General features: G+C 41.1%; 1 protein-coding gene across 1 annotated transcript in view; it reads right to left on the reverse strand.

Moving 5' to 3' along the window:
• Nucleotides 1-20,437, reverse strand: part of LOC122064072 (signal peptidase complex subunit 3A-like) — a 29,749-nt gene that overhangs the window by 3,414 nt on the left and 5,898 nt on the right. The gene's annotated exons all lie outside the window — the stretch shown is intronic.

Consider the following 20,437-nt stretch of genomic DNA (forward strand, 5'->3'; position numbering starts at 1 on the left):
AATAGGACCAGGAAAAAAAGAAATAAGGCCATCAAATAAACCCCCAAGGATACAATACCCATATAGAAGCAAAACTATCCCAAAACACAACCCGATAGGAGAGAGAAAGACCTGCTATAGAGCTGGAGAGAGAGAGGTGCGGCCAGGTCTGTAGGAGTCCGATTGAGCTACAGTCTTGGGCGTAAATAGTCCCTAGGGAGGGTACAAAAACCCCCAAAGTTGAGAGGATTCTGACGGCTGGTTGTGAAGTTACAAGCTTTCTTGATTTTCGGACCTAGAAGAAATAATCGTAGGCTTCAGGAGAGAGAATCAAATTTGGTTTGTAACTTGGACAGATCTGAACTTCTGAATACTCACAACAATCGTATACTTCAACAGCAATAACTTTAGGATAAAATAGAAAGCTTTAAACAAGAAGAAATAAAGGGAAAAGTGGGGGAGGAGCGGCTGTCTCGGCCCAGGCTTCTCACCCACAGCTATCCCGGCTGTGCTAAGTAATTGACTGCAATTATTCTTTATTCAAATATGAAATTATGAGTACATAGGCTCCTCTATTTATAGAGGGCAGAATAGCAATCAAACTACTACTAGGAGCTAGTTTCCCAATAGGACTAGACATTCCTACTTCAACTAGGAGCTAGTTTCCCAATAGGACTAAACACTCCTACTACAACTAGAAATTCAAAATTGGACTAGGAATAATAAACCTATGTGAAAAACAAATAGAGTCCTAAGAAAATTTGGACTCGACATACCACTTACTCAACTCGATGGGCCCAATGGCCCACTAATTAATTAAAAACAACTACTAATTATTCCCCTAGCCGATGGGCCCAATTGGCCCTTATTTGTACTTAGCCACTCAGGTGGACCAAGTAGGTGTTTGGCTGGCTTCTTGGCTGGACCCTAGCCACTCAGGTGGACTAAGGCTGGACCCTTCTTCTTCTCATATTTCCTTCCATAATGTGGATCTACATCAGCTCCCCCTTTCTTAAAATCATTCAACTCCGATGAATGGATAAGGGACATGTAGTGCTCATAGAGGTCCGTGTTAAGGCGTTGAAAGTCATCGACATGGATCCAAGTACAAATAGAGTCCTAAGAAAATTTGGACTCGACATACCACTTACTCAACTCGATGGGCCCAATGGCCCACTAATTAATTAAAAACAACTACTAATTATTCCCCCTAGCCGATGGGCCCAATTGGCCCTTATTTGTACTTAGCCACTCAGGTGGACCAAGTAGGTGTTTGGCTGGCTTCTTGGCTGGACCCTAGCCACTCAGGTGGACTAAGGCTGTACCCTTCTTCCTCTCATATTTCCTTCCATAATGTGGATCTACATCAGCTCCCCCTTTCTTAAAATCATTCAACTCCGATGAATGGATAAGGGACATGTAGTGCTCATAGAGGTCCGTGTTAAGGCGTTGAAAGTCATCGACATGGATCCAAGTACAATCCTCTCGTGGTCGACCTTTCCATTTGATGAGGAAGGAGTAGTACCCTTTGCCCCCACGAACTGTGGTGAACTTGTTGTCGAGAACATCTTCGATGATATCTTTAGGGCTTGCAAATTGAGGAAGTTTGAGGGTGTGTTCAGTGTCACCGTCATCAGAATGGTGTCCCAAATATATCGTCAGATCAGCTACATTGAAGACATTGCTGATCTTCAGAGTAGGAGGTAGCTCTAGCATGTAAGCATTAGTGCCAATGCGCTTCAAGACCTTGTAGGGACCCATGTTCCGAGGATGGAACTTCTGTACTGTACCAGGAGGAAACCTCTCAGGTGGAATTCAAACCATTACCAAATCACTAGGCTGAAATTCCACGTAGCGATGATGTCGATTGGCAGTTGCTTGGTATCCGTCATTGCTAATAGCGATGCGACGACGAACATCAGCATGTACCTCTGTGATGTGTCTAAGGAACTCATCAGCTTCCACACTAATATGGGCCTGAGGTGGCAAAGGTACCAAGTCAACCAGTCGTTGAAGCTGCAGTCCAAGGACAATCTCAAATGGTGTACGACCTGTGGTGCGGTTGACGGAACTATTATAGGCGAATTCAGAAATGTCCAGTATAGATGGCCAAGTCTTTTTATAGTCTCGGACTAGACACCGGAGTAAGTGGCCAAGACTTCTGTTCACCACTTCGGTCTGTCTGTCCGTCCGTCTGAGGATGGAATGCAGTGGAGAACTTGAGTTTAGTATTTGTTTTCAACCATAGAGTCTTCCAGAAGTAGCTCATGATCTTAACATCCCTATCTGAAACAATTGTCTGTGGTAGACCATGTATGCGCACTATCTCTTTGAAAAAGAGTTTGGCCAAGTGACTTGCATCAAGAGTCTTCTTGCACGGGATAAAGTGTGCCATCTTGGAGAAACGATCTACTACCACAAATATGGAATCATACCTTTCCCGTGTAGGTGGTAAGCTTATGACAAAGTCTATGCTTATATCTTGCCAAGGTGCGTGTGGAACGGGCAGTGGAGTGTATAATGCTGTATTCTTCTTTTCTCCTTTGGCAAGTTGACAAGTGCGGCATCTCTGTATCACATGTTGCACATCCTTTAAGAGTTGATGCCAAAAGTATAAGTCTTTCATCATGGAGTATGTTTTGTCCTTGCCAAAGTGTCCACCCATTCCTCCTCCATGTAGCTCTCGAATCAAGTGATGTCTCAAAGAGGTGTTTGGGATGCAGAGGCCAGTGCCTTTGAAAAGATACCCATCATGTATAGTAAATTTCTTATCTCGTCTCCTTGTAGGTTGTTGAATACTTTTGAAAAATCAGCATCACTAATGTACTCCTCTTTGATGTGTTCCACTCCTGCACTTTGTACTGTGAAGGTGTTCATCATCATCACCTTTCGACTAAGTGCATCAGCCACTTGATTCTCCTTCCCAGCTTTGTAGTTGAGAGCAAATACGTATCCTTGCAAGTATGAGATCCATTTAGCGTGCCGATCACTAATGGTCTTTTGTGAGTGCAAGTATTTGAGTGCTTCATGATCCGAATAGAGCACAAACTCTTTGCCAATTAAGTAATGCCTCCAATGCTTGGGGATTTGAACAATGGCATAGAGTTCTAAATCATAGGTAAAATACCTTAATTTTGCATCATTCAACTTTTCACTGTAGAAGGCAATCGGATGGCCCTCTTGCATAAACACTCCTCCTATCCTAACATGGGATGCATCAGTAGCCACTTCAAACATAAGATTAAAATTGGGTAGTCTAAGCACTGGTGCTTCTGTCATCTTTTGTTTGATCAAGTTAAAAACTTTAGTGGCTGCCGGAGTCCATTGAAATGGGACTTTTCCCCCTTTTGTGCATTCTATAATTGGGGCTACAATGGCGCTGAAATTCCGGATGAATCGTCTATAAAATGAAGCAAGACCGTGAAAGCTACGAACCTCAGTCAAGGTCTTTGGAATAGGCCAATCAACGACACTTTTTACCTTCTCCGGATCAACTTCTATGCCTTGTGAAGACACAATAAAACCAAAGAAGATGACCTTGGGCAGCATAAAGGAACATTTCTTCAAGTTGATGTATAACTTTTCTGCCCGTAGTACTCTCATGACACGTCTTAGATGCTCCAAGTGTTCATTTTGTGCTTTACTGTATATTAGTATGTCATCAAAGTAAACTACGAGAAATTTGCTGATGAAGGGTCGTAGTACATGTGTCATCACCCTCATGAAAGTGCTAGGTGCATTGGTGAGGCCAAAAGGCAAAACCTTCCACTCAGGCAGACCTTCTTTTGTTTTAAAGGCTGTTTTCCATTCATCCCCTGGACGGATTCGAATTTGATGGTAGCCACTCTGTAGATCAATCTTTGAAAAGATGGAGGCTCCTGTCAACATGTCAAGCATATCATCCAAACGAGGAATAAGAAATATGTACTTTATCATGATTTTGTTAATGGCCCGGCTGTCAATGCACATACGCCATGATCCGTCTTTCTTTGGTGTTAATAGGGCTGGTACTGCACATGGACTCATGCTCTCAACTAAAACCCTTTCTTTAATAAATCATCCACTTGTCTCTTGAGCTCGGCATGCTCTGTAGGACTGAGACGGTAAGTGGGCAGATTAGGGAGTACTGACCCAGGCACAAGGTCAATGGCATGCTTAATATCCCTCATCAGTGGTAGTTTATCAGGCAATTCCTCTGGCACCAAATCTGAAAAATCAGCAAGTAATTGTTTGATTTGTGGGGGATGTTTGACCTCTATCACTGGTTCAGCAGCCTTGGTAACAAGAGCTATGATTAGGCCGGTTTCTTCACCAAGGGTCAGGAATTCCCTATGGGGCAGCACGCATAGTTTGCTGTCCACAGTGTTCTTCTTGCTGAAATTTTCTTTGCATGGTTACTTCTTTTGCTCAGTGGTTGTTTTGGAAGAGGTCTTAGCAACATTCTTTTAAGACATGTTGTCTCCTTAGTTGGCAGCCCTTAACTTGTCTTTTACCTGAGATATGTTGAGTGGGTTTAGAATGAATGGTTTGCCTTTGTGATCGAAGATGCATTGGTTCTTAGTACCTCCCACTAGCACATTGTTGTCATATAACCAAGGCCTTCCAAGTAGTACATCAGTGAGGACCATGGGGATGACATCACACCATATACTTTCTTCATAATCTGACACCTTCAATGGGACTGAACATCGTTGAGTTACAGCCATGATGTTGCTGTCTAGAAGAGATACCTTGTATGGCTGTGGATGGGATTCAGTCTTAAGCTTTCCGTCAATGACAAAGGCTTGAGATACCACATTCACACAACTTCCACTGTCCACAATCACTTGAGCTTTGTGAGGTCCACTAGACATTAAGGTGTAGAAGATATTGTGCCTCCTCCAGTCTTCACCCTTAGTTTCAGACACTAAGATTCTTGCAACCACATTGACATAAGCATGAGGATCATCATTCTTTGGTGTAAGCTCATCTTCCAGTTCATCCTCCTCTCCTTCAACTACAACATTAACAGTCCAATCGTCATCCTGAGGTTCGTGGATTTGTAAATCCGGATTGGATTCGAAGGCACTGATGACAGAGTTGGATCGTCCCTGTTTAGGGCAGAATTTTGCCGTGTGTCCAGTCTTTCCACAACTGTAGCATGTCACAAATCCACTCTCCCTTCCCATTGGAGCCTTCCCCTTATCCTGTGCATCTTGTGGAGCTCGGATAGGAAATCCAGTGGGTTTGGTTGGTACATAAGGCTTTTTGTTGTCAGTTGGCTAGATGTATCTTCTGGAGGTTGTTTTGATCAGATCCTCTTCTTCTAGTGATTTGTCAAAACAAGTGCTTAAGGAGGGCATCTCAATCACACCAAGCTTCTCACGAATATCATACCTTAACCCCAGTTTGAAACAGGATATGAGCAGTTCTTCATCTTCTTTATGGGCACCTGTTCATGAAAGCAGTTCATTAAAACGATCAATATAATCTCCTACAGTCATAGTACCTTGCCTGAGAGTATTCAGCATGTCGTAGAGTCGACGTCGGTAGGTGGGTGGTAAGAATCTATCGTTAAGGATAAATTTCAAGTCTTCCCAATTATGAAGCATCTGACGACTGCGGATCAGCCTATTCTCTTCATTTCTCCACCAGTCCTTAGCTCCACCAGTTAACTTAGTGACAACTAATTGGACTTTCCTTTCTTCAGGCATACGGTACCACCGAAAGTAGTTATCAAAGGAAGTTACCAGTCCTGGTAGTAGAGGGGATTGTGCCTCCCATTGTACTCTTTCAATTCTAACTTGACCTTGTACGTATCGTCAAGCTGATAAAGTTGATTGTCATACTCATCATTTTGAGCTAGGAAATTCCTTCTAGGTTGCATAGTGACTCTTCTGGGAACATTACCAATGCAATTAACAGCAGGTTGAACATTAGTTTGGACAACAGTTGGTTGGGTGTTAGAGTGGGCAGCAGTACTCTCTTTTAGGTCAGCCAACTATTGGTGGTCATGTCCATCCAACCTCGTAGACAAGGCTTGGATTGCTTTCATCACATCTTGAAAGGTGGGTTGGGGTTCTTCTGTCTGAGTCATAGCTCTGATACCACTTAATATAGAAGTAGATTACAAGAAACTACCCCAGCAATTTATAACCCCAAACAATACAAATAGGACCAGGAAAAAAAGAAATAAGACCATCAAATAAACCCCCAAGGGAACAATACCCATATAGGAGCAAAACCACCTAAAACACAACCCGCTAGAAGAGAGAAAGACCTACTATAGAGCTGGAGAGAGAGAGGTGTGGCTAGTTCTGTAGGATTCCGATTGAGCTGCACTCTTGGGAGTAGATAGTCCCTAGGGAGGGTACAAAAACCGCCAAAGTTGAGAGGATTCTGACTGTTGGTTGTGAAGTTACAAGCTTTCTTGCTTTTCGGACCTAGGAGAAATAATCGCAGGCTTCAAGAGAGAGAGTCAAATCTAGTTTGTAACTTGGACAGATATGAACTTCTAAATACTCACAACAATTGTATACTTCAACATCAGTAACTTTAGGATAAAATGGAAAGCTTTAAACAAGAAGAAACAAAGGGAAAAGTGGGGGAGGAGCGGCTGTCTCGGCCCGGGCTTCTCACCCACATCTATCCCGACTGTTCTAAGTAATTGACTACAATTATTCTTTATTCAAATATGAAATTATGAGTACATAGGCTCCTCTATTTACTACTAGGAGCTAGTTTCCCAATAGGACTAGACATTCCTACTTCAACTAGGAGCTAGTTTCCCAATAGGACTAGACACTCCTACTACAACTAGGAATTCAAAATTAGACTAGGAATAATAAACCTGTGGAAAACAAATAGAGTCCTAAGACAATTTGGACTTGACATACCACTTACTCAACTCGATGGGCCCAATGGCCCACTAATTAATTAAAAACAACTACTAATAATTCCCCTAGCTGATGGGCCTAATTGGCCCTTATTTGTACTTAGCCACTTAGGTGGACCAAGTAGGGGTTCGGCTGGCTTCTTGGCTGGACCCTAGCCACTCAGGTGGACTAAGGCTGGACCCTTCTTCCTCTTATATGTCCTTCCATAATGTGGATCTACATCACCATTTGGACTGAAACTTGAGATATGAGAAGGGGGGAACAACAAAGGAAAAAAGAATGAATTTGAGTCCAGTATTTGTTGTAGTTTGTTTTTTAATGGTTACATCAGTTGTTTGGGCTGGTCCTAGTTTTATTTGGGTAATTTTAGTTCCATGGGTTACCAATGGCATCTTGTTCCAAGGTAACTTCTTGAATAAGTCTATCTTATGAGACTTTAAAACAGTCTCTCAGTTCAAGAGGAAAAGAAACAGGGGAGATGGTATGGATTAGGGATGATGCCAGCACTGCCAGGGTCATATGCATTAGGTTGGTCCAAATTTCATCCAAAAGTAGCTAAGCACTCCCCTACGTAGTGCCAAGTCTCAATCCAAAGTCGAAACAGACTTCTACAATGCATCAAAATAGAGTTCAGAAAACTAGTTTTGAAAGCTACTTTTGTTAACTAATTTTGGACTATCAAAAAATTCAAGAGGGAGAACTATAATACAAGATGGGTCAAATGATTGAAGTGGGCCCTCAAACTCATGCATCTATGGGGCATCTCAATTAGACGATTTTCCTCCGCGTGAATCAGAGAAAAGGCCTGCTCAAGACTAGGAAAGGATCACTATTAAGCACATTAGCCTTAATTTGATCATATTCCACATTCAAACCTGCTAGAAAGTCATAGACACGAAGCATCTCCTCACACTCTTAAACGTAAAACATCAGTGGCATAAACAAGCTAATAGGTCTCATATTAATCAATTTTATTCCACATTCCACACAATTCAAAATAAATTGAGACACTGTGAGATCCTTCTAAGTAGTCGTATGATGTTTCTTTCTCAATTCAAAGCACTGGGCACTAACACCCACTTGAAAATACATTCCCTTCACAGCTTTCCAGATAAGGGTAACAGTATCAAGCAACAAATAACCCTTTGCAATAGACGAGGTCCTAGAGTTGATAAGATAGGACATTACCATGCAGTTGGCAATGTCCCTTTTGTCCTGAGGGGCACTAACAGTAGTACTTGTAAGAAAACTGGCATATCCATGGCCAGCAATCGACAAGCAGTAGGAGCAAGACCACATCAGATGGTTGCTCCCATCCAACTTGATGGAGCTAGTAGAGATGGTAGGGTAATCACCATTAGAACCATGATTCCTCCCATCCTGGAGAACTAATGTGTCAGAGTCTTTAGACACTATAGGTGTTGATCCCAAGAACAATCACAAGAGAAAGAAATCGTCCAGATCTAGCAAGCATAAGGATCTCGGTCGACCGTTCAGATCTAGTCCATCATACAAATCTGGGTAAAAGTTAGTGTTCCAAACAAGGAGAAGGCCCTTGGTGGGAAGAAACTCACCACCAAGGGATAACTGTCAGGAAACCAAAAGAGAAGAGGGAGAAAACCCCTCTAAAAGGAAAAAGAGATGGAGAAGCTAGAGAGGGGATGCCGCGCGAAGGAGAGAAGCCCACGAGAGAGGGAGAAGGTCATGAGAGAGTGCCGTCATGAGGAGAGTCGTGGGATTGGGTCGATAAGGAGAGAATGCGAGAGAGAGGCGTGGTGAGGAGCGACAGAAAGAGTCGTGATGAGGGGGTGGTGAGAGACAATTAGGTGGAATGCATTAGGGATAGGGTTTTAGAGGGGAAGAAAAAGAGAAGGGTTTTCCCCTCTAACTTGCTCTGACACCATGAAGAATTAGGGAGAATATGACTTGTGTCTAAACTTGACAGAAGCCTCTCTATTTATAATGAACATAAAACCATAAAAGGCTTAAGGGTTTGTTTGGAAAAAACCCCTAAAACCCATTAACAAAGAATCCATTATTACAACACTAACTTTATCCACCAGATACCCACCTTACTAGCTAGATGCGGATTAGCCTCCAGAGGTGTTTCCAAGGGCTTACACCCCAACATACCAACCTTTAATAATAAACTAAGAGTTTACTTTTGCTGAAATATAAAGATACCCTTGGTAGATTGGGCAACTTCGATGCCAAGAAAACGAAGCTGCCCCAAGTCTTTGATCTCAAATTTTAAACCAAAAAAAGTCTTAAGAGGGGAAATCTCCTTGATATAATTACCAGTAACAACAATGTCGTCAACATACATGATAAGAATAACAATCTTGTCACCAAACTTTTTGATAAAGAGGGTATGATCAACATTGCTTTGAATATACCCTGCAGAGTTCATAGTCTTCTGGAAGTGGCTAAACCAGACATGGGGAGACTGCTTAAGTCCATACAAGGCACATTTGAGTCTACAGACCTCGCCCTTTGTCTAACAGTAACTAAACCCAGGAGGGATGTCCATGTAAATCTCTTCTTTAATCTCCCCATAAAGAAAGACATCCTTCACATCCAGTTGTTGTAACTCCCAACCAAGATTTATAGCACAAGAGAGGATGGCACAAATAGTGTTCATCTTTGCTACAGGTGCAAAGGTCTTCTAGTGATTGATGACATATGTCTAAGTGAATCCCTTGGCAACAAGCCTGGCTTTGTAACGATCCATAGTGCCACCTGTCTTCTATTTTACAGAAAATACCCACTTGCAACCAACAGTCTTCTTTAAGGAGGACGACCAACTAGATCTTATATATCATTCTTCTCAAGTGTCTGTATTTCTACAACTATAGCTGCTTTCCATTTTGGATCAGCAAAAGGTTCCTGCCAGTTTTGAGGAAGAGAAACAGAAGATAATGTAGACATAAAGGTACGATAGGAAGGAGACAAATAAGAATAAAAAACAAATTTAGAAATGGGATGTCGGGAACAAGTTCTCTGTTCTTTACAAACAGCTATAGGTAAGTCAAAAGACAGAATACTACCAGATGGAATTGACGAAGGACCAGGATCAAGGGCATGCAATGGTTGGCTAAGTAGAGCTAGTGCTATGGTGGGCTGTTATTGCTTATGTTGCTTGCGGTGAGTATAAACTTTCAAAGGCGACAACACATCACCATTACCTGACTTATCCTGAGTAGATGTAGATTGCTACCCATAAGCACCAACCTCCTAAATGCCATCCAAGGTGGTAAGGGGAAGAATAACAGGTGGCACATTTTCCCAATGAGTAGAATGCTCCCCCTAAAGCGATGGCGCACCATAATGAGCAGCAAACTCATGAAAGATCACATTTATGGTCACGAACCAACAACAGATTAGTAGAGCTTGTACCCCTCATGGTAGAGTATCCAAGGAAGATGGACTTGAGACTCCAAGGATCAAATTTCTCATTCAGGTGGTGATTGTGAGCATTTCATACACAACCAAACACCTTGGGAGGCACAACAAATGCATATCTGCCCTGAAGCACAGCAAGAGGAGACTGGAATTGCAACATCCAAGAGGGCAATTGATTAATCATGTAGGCAGTAATGAGGACCACCTCACTCCAATATTGAGAAGGAACTGTCATCGCAAACATAAGGGAGCAGGCAACCTCTAAGATCTATTCTTTATTTCAGCCACACCATTTTGAACAGGTGTGTCAACACAACTAGTCTGGTGTAGAATTCCCTTAGCATCAAGATAAGCTTGAAAGACAGCATCAATATATTCCCTACTATTATCACTCTGAAGGACCTTAATTGTTGCCTAAAACTAAGTCTGAATCATGCAATGAAAAATATGAAAGCACTGAAAGGCCTCACTTTTATAACGCATCAAATATCTCTAGGTGATTCGAGTGTGACAATAAATGAATGCAATAAACCATTGATACCCGGTAACAAATGCAGAACGGGATGGACCCCAAGATCATAGAGGTTTAAAGTAAAAGGAACAACACTTTTCATTATTCAAACTGGGATAAATAGTTTGTCTGTTTATAGGCTTCATAAAAAAAAAATGGTTGTTTGTATTACATTTCTCAAATAAAGATGGAAAAAACCTAGATAAGGTCCCTAATGAGGGTGACCCAACCAACGATGCCATAAAATTAACTCAGATAAAGGAGCTCATTAAGAGTCTGGATGAAGTGCAGATGACAAGCTCGGAACCGAAGTGAGACTATCCTCAAGTAGATACAGCCCACCTTGTACGCTACCACAACCAATTGTTTTCCCTGTCACCAGATCCTGAAGCACACAATATGAAGGATAAACAGTGACTTACAGTTAAGACTAGCTGTTAAACGGCAATGGACAAGAGATAAGTTGAAGAATTAGGAACATGTAAGACTAAGGATAGGGACAAAGTGAGGGAACACCATACAGAACCCTTCCCAGAAATGGGGAAAAGATTTCAATCAGCAGTGTACTTTCTCTTTATAGGGTAAGAAGAATACTCAAAAAATAAATTGAAGGAACCGGTCATGTGATCAGTGGAACCGGAATCTATAATCTAGGGAGGAGATGCCACTAAAGCACATGCACCACCAAATGGAATACTTGAACTGGTAAGATGGGAGTCATAAACAATTGTGGAAGAACTGGCAGAAGGCTAAGATGGTTCCAATTTGGTCATGAGTCGCCGTAGGAGAGAAATCTCATTATGGGACAAGGCACAATCGATACTATTACTAGCTAGTGCATTGTCAAAAGCCTCAGTATTATTTACCCGACTCTGGTTTCCATGGCCCCATCCACGACCACGACTACAATTGGTAGGGCAACCATAAAGTTTCTAGCAGAATTCTTCGGTAATAACGCTCCTTCCCACAATATTCACACTTGACAGTTTCCTTGTCAAAAGCAGGTTGATCACCTGTACGTGTAAGACCCCCATGGGAGTGACCAAAGCTTATTCCAGTAATAAGAGTTGATCGCTCCTAGGAAGGCTACAACATCACAATACGGAAGTTGTCTTCTAGCTGAACCATAGCACAAGATTGCTCCAGGAACGGGAAAGGTTCTCAGTTGATGACATGGGTACGGATCTGATCAAACTCAATGTTGAGACCCGTTAAAAAATCAAACATGGGTTTTGTCTTCCCTCTTCTTGAAATTCATAGCATCTGTGGTGGAGGTAGAATGAACTCCTCATAGAAATCCAGTTCTTGCCAGAGAGTCCTCAACTCAAAGTAATACTGGGATAAAGTCATGTTTTGTTGCTTGAGATCATGGATCTTCCTACATAATTCATATACTTAAGCAGCATTGCCTACTTGGGAATAGGTGCCTCTGGCAACCGACCAGATCTTAGCAACAGTGTCCAACAAAAGGTACCCCCTAGCAATAAGGGGCTCATATAATTGACAAGGAAGGACATCACAAGGGACTTGTAAGATCTCCATTTCTTCTAAGATGGACCAGTAGCAACAGGCTTATCAGATTCCCCTATGAGGTAGCCAAATTAGTCATGGAATAAATTCGAAGGAAGCAAGAATGAGAACACATCAGGTAATTCCTCCCATATAGCTTGATGAAGCAGGCAGGGAAGGTGGGAAGTCTCCATGAGAACCACAACCTCTAGTCTCTGCAGTAGATGATTTGGTAGAACCCTCAGACATGGTTGTTGTTCACTTGTGGAACCAAAATATTTTAAATTATTCAAAGCTTTCATATCTGAAACCGTAGTATGGTTTCTTACATCATAGTGGCACACCAAAAGAAGAAAAGAGCCCTCGGTAGGACTAAGAACTCGCTACCGAGGGCGATGGTCGAAGGAGAGAGGCGAGACCGCGAGAGTGAGAGAGGGGTTCGACCGAGAGAAAGAGAGAAGCAGGAATGGAGAGAGAGTTGAGAGCAAGAGGGAGAGAGGGGGACTCGAGCAGCAAGAGAGAGAGAAGGCGCCAGGTGGAGGGTGGCAGTAAGGCTATGGTGGTGGCAGTGGCGGCACTAGGCTCAGATCCCAATATGGATCTCAGCTCTGATACCATGATGGAATGAGTATTTCAGCATTTTTAAGTGTATACTTAAAGAACTCCATATTCGTTACCCACTTACTACTGATCTAGAGCAGTTGAAGATTCAACAGGCTGAATTTCATGTTGCTAAGTTTATGGCCAGATTACATCCTGACTATCATTCTATTAAGGTTCAGCTACTTGATGGAGAGAGGGAGCCTTCACTAAATGAGACCTTTGTCTGTCTTCAATGTATGGTTACTCCTTCCAGAGCTGACCCTTTCCCAAGGAAGGGTCAATTTTTATTGCTGGTTATGGCTAAGATTCTACCTTATCTAGGAGAGGTCGTGGTTAATGGCAAGGTCATGGTCGTATTACAGGTGGATAGCAGACTAATTGATCTCCTAAACAGTGTTCCTTTTGTGGGAACCTAACCATACAGTGGATATATGTTGGGCTAAACACGGTTAACCAAAATGGGCTAACCAATTAGCTAATACCATAATGACAAATGGTAATACTGAGAAAGTGTCTTCTGGAAACACTGCTCTTGCCTTTTCATCTAAACCTTCTTCATCAAGTTCCGTGTCTCGAGACAACTACAATCACATGCTTAAACGTCTCCAACAGATTAAGTCATCCATAGCTGCTTCCTCATTCATAACCACTCTGGCCCATACCCCACAGGTACATCAGCCTTTCTTATATCCAAATCTTCCACACCATAGATAATTGATTCTTGTGCTTCTACCCATATGACAAGTAAGTTAGAATTATTCTCTTCTTTGTCTAAAGTCCTTTCACCTGTATTCTTGCTAATGGATCCTCTACCCATGTAACTGGTCATGGCAAAGTTTCACCTACTTCATCCATGACTTTGTCTTTTGTTCTTCATGTGCCTCAATTGTCGTTAAGCTTTTTTTCAATTTGTCAACTTACTAAATCCCTTAACTACTTTATCACCTTTTATCCTTCTTATTGTGTGTTTCAGACTTTCAGGACCTTCAAACAAGGAGGACGATTGGTGGTGGGCTTGAGCAAGCTGGCCATCTTTCGCATTTAGAGTCTTTTTTATTTTCTTTAGTTCATTTTGATAACGAGGGTCCTGAAGTGTCAAAAATAGATTAGTTTATTTTTTTTTGGACATTTTTGTGGACGATCATTCTCGGTTAACTTAAGCTTCTTTGTTAAAAGATCATTCAAAGTTTCTTTCTACTTTTAAAAATTTTTTCATGCAGTTGGGCGATGGAAGGGATCTCTTTGATTTAGAATTATCTTTTATTTAGTTTCCTTTTTTAGAGTTAGTATTAGTATGGTAGATTTTCAATTGAGTGAGATTTTATTTCTATCTTAGTTCAAATGCAATATTTGTTCTAATTTCAATTAGGAAAGTAGTTTATTTTCAGCCTTTAAATAGATGTATTGAACTCAACTAAGAATTAGAATTGAATGAAATTGATTAAGGTTTTTTTTGGTTTTAAACCATGGATGCCAATAGGCCTGCAACTCCATCCATCTCTCTCTTCTGATATTTCTCCTCTCTTTATCTCTTCTATATTCTTCTTCCTTCCCCATCGATCTGTTACAACCTTTTTTTTCTTTTTTTTCTGTTTGGTTCCTCCAACTAGCGACAACACAGCTTGAGAGGAGTGGTCAGATCTTCTTTGATCCCCTTCCTTTCCCCTTGAGATTTTGTGTGGTGGTTCTCCACCTGAGGGCGACTGAAAATCCAGAGTTTTGGCTCCAATTGATATTCCTAAGTGAGAATCGAAGACAAGAATCAGATCTGGTTCTGGGCCTTGCGCTGAACTGAGTTGCAGGTACAGATGTCTAGGTCGCTTGCAGTTTGAGGGCCCTATCTGCCGGAATCAAGAGGTCATAGGGTTGGCAGCCTTCGTCTGGAAATTCAGGCCAAATCGTGAAGTGTTAAAGGGGCTATCTCTCCCTTTCGTTTCCCTGGTTCTACCGCCCCTGTGATGGGTGTTGTGAGGTTGAAGATAACCTCTTTAAGTGAGTGTCTTAAGTGCCCCTACCTCTTATGTTTAACCTGATTTGTCCTTATTTTAGTTTAAATTCCTAGTTTGTCCTTGGCCATACGTTTGCTCTCCACTCAAGTCATTTTTCTTTTGCTTCCCTTGGTTAAGTTCCAGTTAATTACAAAATTGCCATTCTGTTAATTATTTACAGAACTGCCATTATTCTTGGTTTTATTTCAGTTTAACCCCACTACTATTTTTATTTCCAGAATTGCTCTTTTCTTTTTGAAGTTAATTCCTATTAAGTCCTTAGTCACTTATTTCTCTCTACAGAGCTCCTAAAATTTACCAGAAATTACATTATTACCCCTGGTTTGTCTAGAGTGAACTATTTGGTTTTTTATTGGGTCCTAAGCGATCCGATTTCAATCCTTGGGATCCGGATCCGGATCCGGATCCACATCAAGTGGTATTAGAACAAATTTTCCTGCAATTATCTAACCATGACAAGTAACATCACCAATGTTAAGTTGAACAAATTGTATCCTGAGGTACTTGAGAACCAACAGAAAACTAATGCTAGGATTGAGAAGAATGAGGCCAAATATGATAAGTTCATGGATGACACTAAAGGTGCCCTTGCTAAGATTCTTTCCTTTATGTAAAAGTCTGAAACGCGAGTCGATGAAGGACCATATACACCACCTCCTCAGTTTAATGCCCTACGGATTGAAGATACACCTCACCAAGTGCAACGTGATCCGGTTATACCCCAAGATGTTACCCAGCAATTTTCTGACAGAAAATATGGCATCAAAGTTGAGGTTCCAGAGTTCAGTGGTGAAAAGGGACCTGAGGAATTTCTTGATTGGCTTACCAAAGTTGAGAGAATTTTTGCATATAAGTCTCTTCCAGACGTGAAGAAGTGTGAATTCATCCTCACCAAGTTTATTGGGTATGTATGTTCATGGTGGGATGATGTACTGCATGCAAATTTTGTCAGAAGACTTGGACCCGTTACCAATTGGGAGGTCATGAAGCAGATCCTAACTGAAAAATTTGTTCCTCTTAATTATGAGAAAGTAATGTTCCATAAACTGCTTAACTTGCAACAAGGTAACAAGGATGTGGATTCCTACACCCTTGAGTTCCACAAACTGTCTTCAAGGTGTCGACTTCAGGAAACAGACCAACAACAAATGCGATATATCAGTGGGCTAAGTACTGAGATACGACTTTAGTTGGCTAACATTGATTTCAGGTATGTTGATGTGGCTGCGGCTCATGCCAAGATAGCTGAAGAGAAGTCATTTATTAGAAGAGTATGCTCAAGACTCCTTCAGTTTCTAGACCTCCACCACGTATGGAGGAAAAGAAGCCTGAAGCTCGCAGAGTTGAAGAAAAAATGTCAGAGTTCAATAGGGACAGTGATGGCTTGAAGAACGTTAGATGCCATAGTTGTGGCGAGAATGGTCACTACTCCAATAAGTGTCCCAACATGACTCGTTCTGTGAATGCAGCAGAGAAGCAACCAATTGAGAAAAGTGAGGATGAATCTGCTTTATATCCTTATCCCCTCGAGGAAGATGATATGTTCGACTATGGTGATGAGGATGTAGAAGCTCATTCAACTAGTCTTTCATCCTTTTCAAACAGACTAGTTGACAAGGCTCCTCTCTTCGGACAAAAGCGTACTCTTCTACACGGTTCTGAACTTACTGATGTTCATATAGTTGTTGATACCGGGGCAGAAGCAAACTTCATATCTGCTGAATTTGTTCGAGCACACAACCTTCCACAGAAGCAGCTTTTCAAGAAGATTCACGTACAAGGTTTTGGACCCACAGCTCGAGAAGAGGCCATTGAAGTTGTTCGAGTACATCTACAGTTTGGGCCACTATAGTACCATGTGACTTGCTTGATCACCCCATTGGCACACTGCGACATTCTTCTAAGGCGACCTTGGTAGCGACACGCAGGCATTCTCTATGATGGTGCATGGAACACCATCAAGGTGAAGCAAGGAGGTCGTATGTATTTGATGAGGCCACACGTATTATCAGACATGCCACGTCATCGATTGACTCCTGCTCCAGTGACACATCAGCCTACTCTCCCTCCTCTTGGAGTTATGCTTCCATCATCTGCTTCGAGATACGTGCCACCTCATCGTCATCGACGAGCAAATTTCAAGGGTATCTTGGGAGCACGACCTAACTCGACAGAGTCGAGTTCTTTTAAGACCGAGAGAGCTAATGCAGTTGGGTGATGGAAGGGATCTCTTTGATTTAGAAATATCTTTTATTTAGTTTCCTTTTTTAGAGTTAGTATTAGTATGGTAGATTTTCAATTGAGTGAGATTTTATTTCTATCTTAGTTTAGATGCAATATTTGTTCCAATTTCAATTAGGAAAGTAGGTTTATTTTCAGTCTTTAAATAGATGTATTGAACTCAACTAAGAATTAGAATTGAATGAAATTGATTAAGGTTTTTTTTGGTTTTGAACCATGGATGCCAATAGGCCTGCAACTCCATCCATCTCTCTCTTCTGATATTTCTCTTCTCTCTTTATCTCTTCTTCTTCCTTCCCCATCAATCTGTTACAACCTTTTTTTTCTTTTTTTTCTGTTTGGTTCCTCCAACTAGCGACAATACAGCTTGAGAGGAGTGGTCAGAACTTCTTTGATCCCCTTCCTTTCCCCTTGAGATTTTGTGTGGTGGTTCTCCACCTAAGGGCGACTGAAAATCTAGAGTTTTGGCTCCAATTGATATTCCTAAGTGAGAATCGAAGACAAGAATCAGATCTGGTTCTGGGCCTTGCGCTGAACTGAGTTGTAGGTACAAATGTCCAGGTCGCTTGCAGTTTGAGGGCCCTATCTGCCAGAATCAAGAGGTCACAAGGTTGGTTGCCTTTGTCTGGAAATCCAGGCCAAATCGTGAAGTGTTAAAGGAGCTCTCTCTCCCTTTTGTTTCCCTGGTTCTACCGCCCCTGTGATGGGTGTCGTGAGGTTGAAGATAACCTCTTTAAGTGAGTGTCTTAAGTGCCCCTACCTCTTATGTTTAACCTAATTTGTCCTTATTTTAGTTCAAATTCCTAGTTTGTCCTTGGCCATACGTTTGCTCTCCACTCAAGTCATTTTTTTTGCTTCCCTTGGTTAAGTTCCAGTTAATTACAAAATTGCCATTATGTTAATTATTTACAGAACTGCCATTATTCTTAGTTCTATTTCAGTTTAACCCCACTACTATTTTTATTTCCAGAATTGCTCCTTTCTCTTTGAAGTTAATTCCTGCTAAGTCCTTAGTCACTTATTTCTCTCTATAAAGCTCCTAAATTTTACCAGAAATTACATTATTGTCCCTGGTTTGTCTAGAGTGAACTATTTGGTTTTTTATTGGGCCCTAAGAGATCCGATTTCAGTCCTTGGGATCTAGATCCGCATCATTTTTATAATGAAATAAAGACCCAGTTTGATGCCTCCAATCGGAAAATTCTCTTAAATACACTCAGGGTGAAATTTCTAATTTTGGTTTGACTTATGGTATACTTCATCAACCAAGTGGCTTTTATACCCCACAACAAAATGGGGTTTCTAAACTAAAAATGGACAATTATTGGAGATTGTTCGATCTCTCATGATCCATATGCATGTTCCCAAACATTTTTTGTGTAATGCCATTCTCACCGATTGTTATTTGATCAAATGCATACCTTCTTCTATGCTATCTAACCGTTCACCCTTATCTGTTTAGTTTTCAAAAACTCCCATATTTGCTTTACCACTCGAGTTTTTGGTTTTATGCATTGTTCATATTTTGCAACCTCAAGTTCAAAAGTTGTCTCCCAGGACTGTCAAGTTTTCTCGGTTACTGTAGAATGCAAAAAGGGTACAAGTGTTATAATCCATGACTACTTACCCTATCGAAAATTTTGATGGACCCTAGTGGATTTGCCTCTAAGTAAAGATCATGTGTGGTGTCATTGGGTGTGCACAATTAAGTAACTAGATTGCTCAGTTGAACAGCTTAAAGCCCAGTTGGACAAAGGGTTATAGCCAGACCTATGGCTTGGATTACTTTGAAACTTTCTCACTTGTTTCCCATCTTAATTCCATGCATGTCCTTATCTCCTTATAAGCTATTGCTCGTCTTAAGTATCACTCTTTTTTGTTTGGCACTAGGATTCTAAAGTGGTAGTTTTGCTTGTTTATGTCGACGACGTTATCATATATGGGGATGATGCATTCAGGATTACAAAGGTAAAATCTTATCCCCATTAGCATTTTCAGACTAAGGACTAGGGTGGCCTCAGGTATTTTCTTAGCATTGAAGTACTACAAAAGTAAAAAAAAGGTGTTAGTCTATCATAGGGGAAATATGTGTTAGATCTCTTGACTAAGACTGGCATGCTTGCTTCTAAACCTGATGATACTCCTACAGATCCACACGAAAAGTTTGGGACAAGTGATAGTGAGAAATTTGAGGACAAGCATCGATACAGAAGATTAGTTGGGAAACTCATTTATCTAACTATTACTAGACCTGATATATCCTTTGTTGTTGGTGTTACCAGCCAGTTTATGCAATCACCGAAGGTAACTCATTGGGAGCTAGCATGTTGTATCTTAAGGTATCTAAAGAAGGCTCTAGGAAGAGCACTCATTTATCATCCACATCAGCATATTGATCTAATCGGATTTTCTGATGCAGACTAGGCTGGTTCTAACAGTGATAGTCGATCTACCACAGGTTATTGCACATTTATTGGTCGCAATCTTCTCAATGGAGAAGTAAGAAGCAAATGACTATGGCTAGATCCAGTGCTAAGGCTCAGTTTAGAGGTATGGCTCATACTGCAACTAAATTGATGTGATTGAAGTCACTGCTTCAAGAGTTAGGTTTTCCGCATTCTATGAAGATGCTCTCTGACAATCAAGCTGCGACCTACATTGCAAGTAACCCAATGTTTAATCAAAAACTCAACACATCGAAGTTGACTGTCACTTAATGCGGAATGCAGTTATGAGGAAGTTAATTGTTACTCCTTATGTTTCTTCCACAGATCAGCAGGGCGATACGTTTACCAAGCCTCTATTTCATCTTGCTTTCCCGAAAGACTGTTCTAATCTGGGCATGGGAGGTTTATAGGCTCCAGTTTGAGGGGAGTGTTAAGTTGTACCACAGTGGCAGCATAGGTTTCCTTGTTAGTGATCACAATAGGGGGAGTGTCCCTATCGTGATGTCTTTGTTTGTTTTGTGTTATTTAGTTTTATTTAGTTTCCTTATTTAATTGTTATCAGTGTTATAGTCTTTGTAGGATTCCTACTAAGAATACAATAGCTATTACCTTGTTATTATAAGTAAAGGAAAAGTCCACCATAGATTGCACACTGAATCTATCATGGTTCAGCTCTCTTCTTCTTCCTCCATCAATTGTCTAATTCACCTTCTTCTCTTCTTCTCAAATTCATGTGTGCTGTTGACTACTTGTTAGTTCTTTGTCACACAGCTAAACAAAATACCTACATAACTATCCAAATAAAGGGATTTAGTTGTGAAGATACTAAGATAGCTTCTCCAAGGATTTTTTTTTTTTTTT

The sequence above is a fragment of the Macadamia integrifolia genome, unplaced genomic scaffold (assembly GCF_013358625.1).
Source record: "Macadamia integrifolia cultivar HAES 741 unplaced genomic scaffold, SCU_Mint_v3 scaffold1514, whole genome shotgun sequence".
NCBI lineage: Eukaryota > Viridiplantae > Streptophyta > Magnoliopsida > Proteales > Proteaceae > Macadamia > Macadamia integrifolia.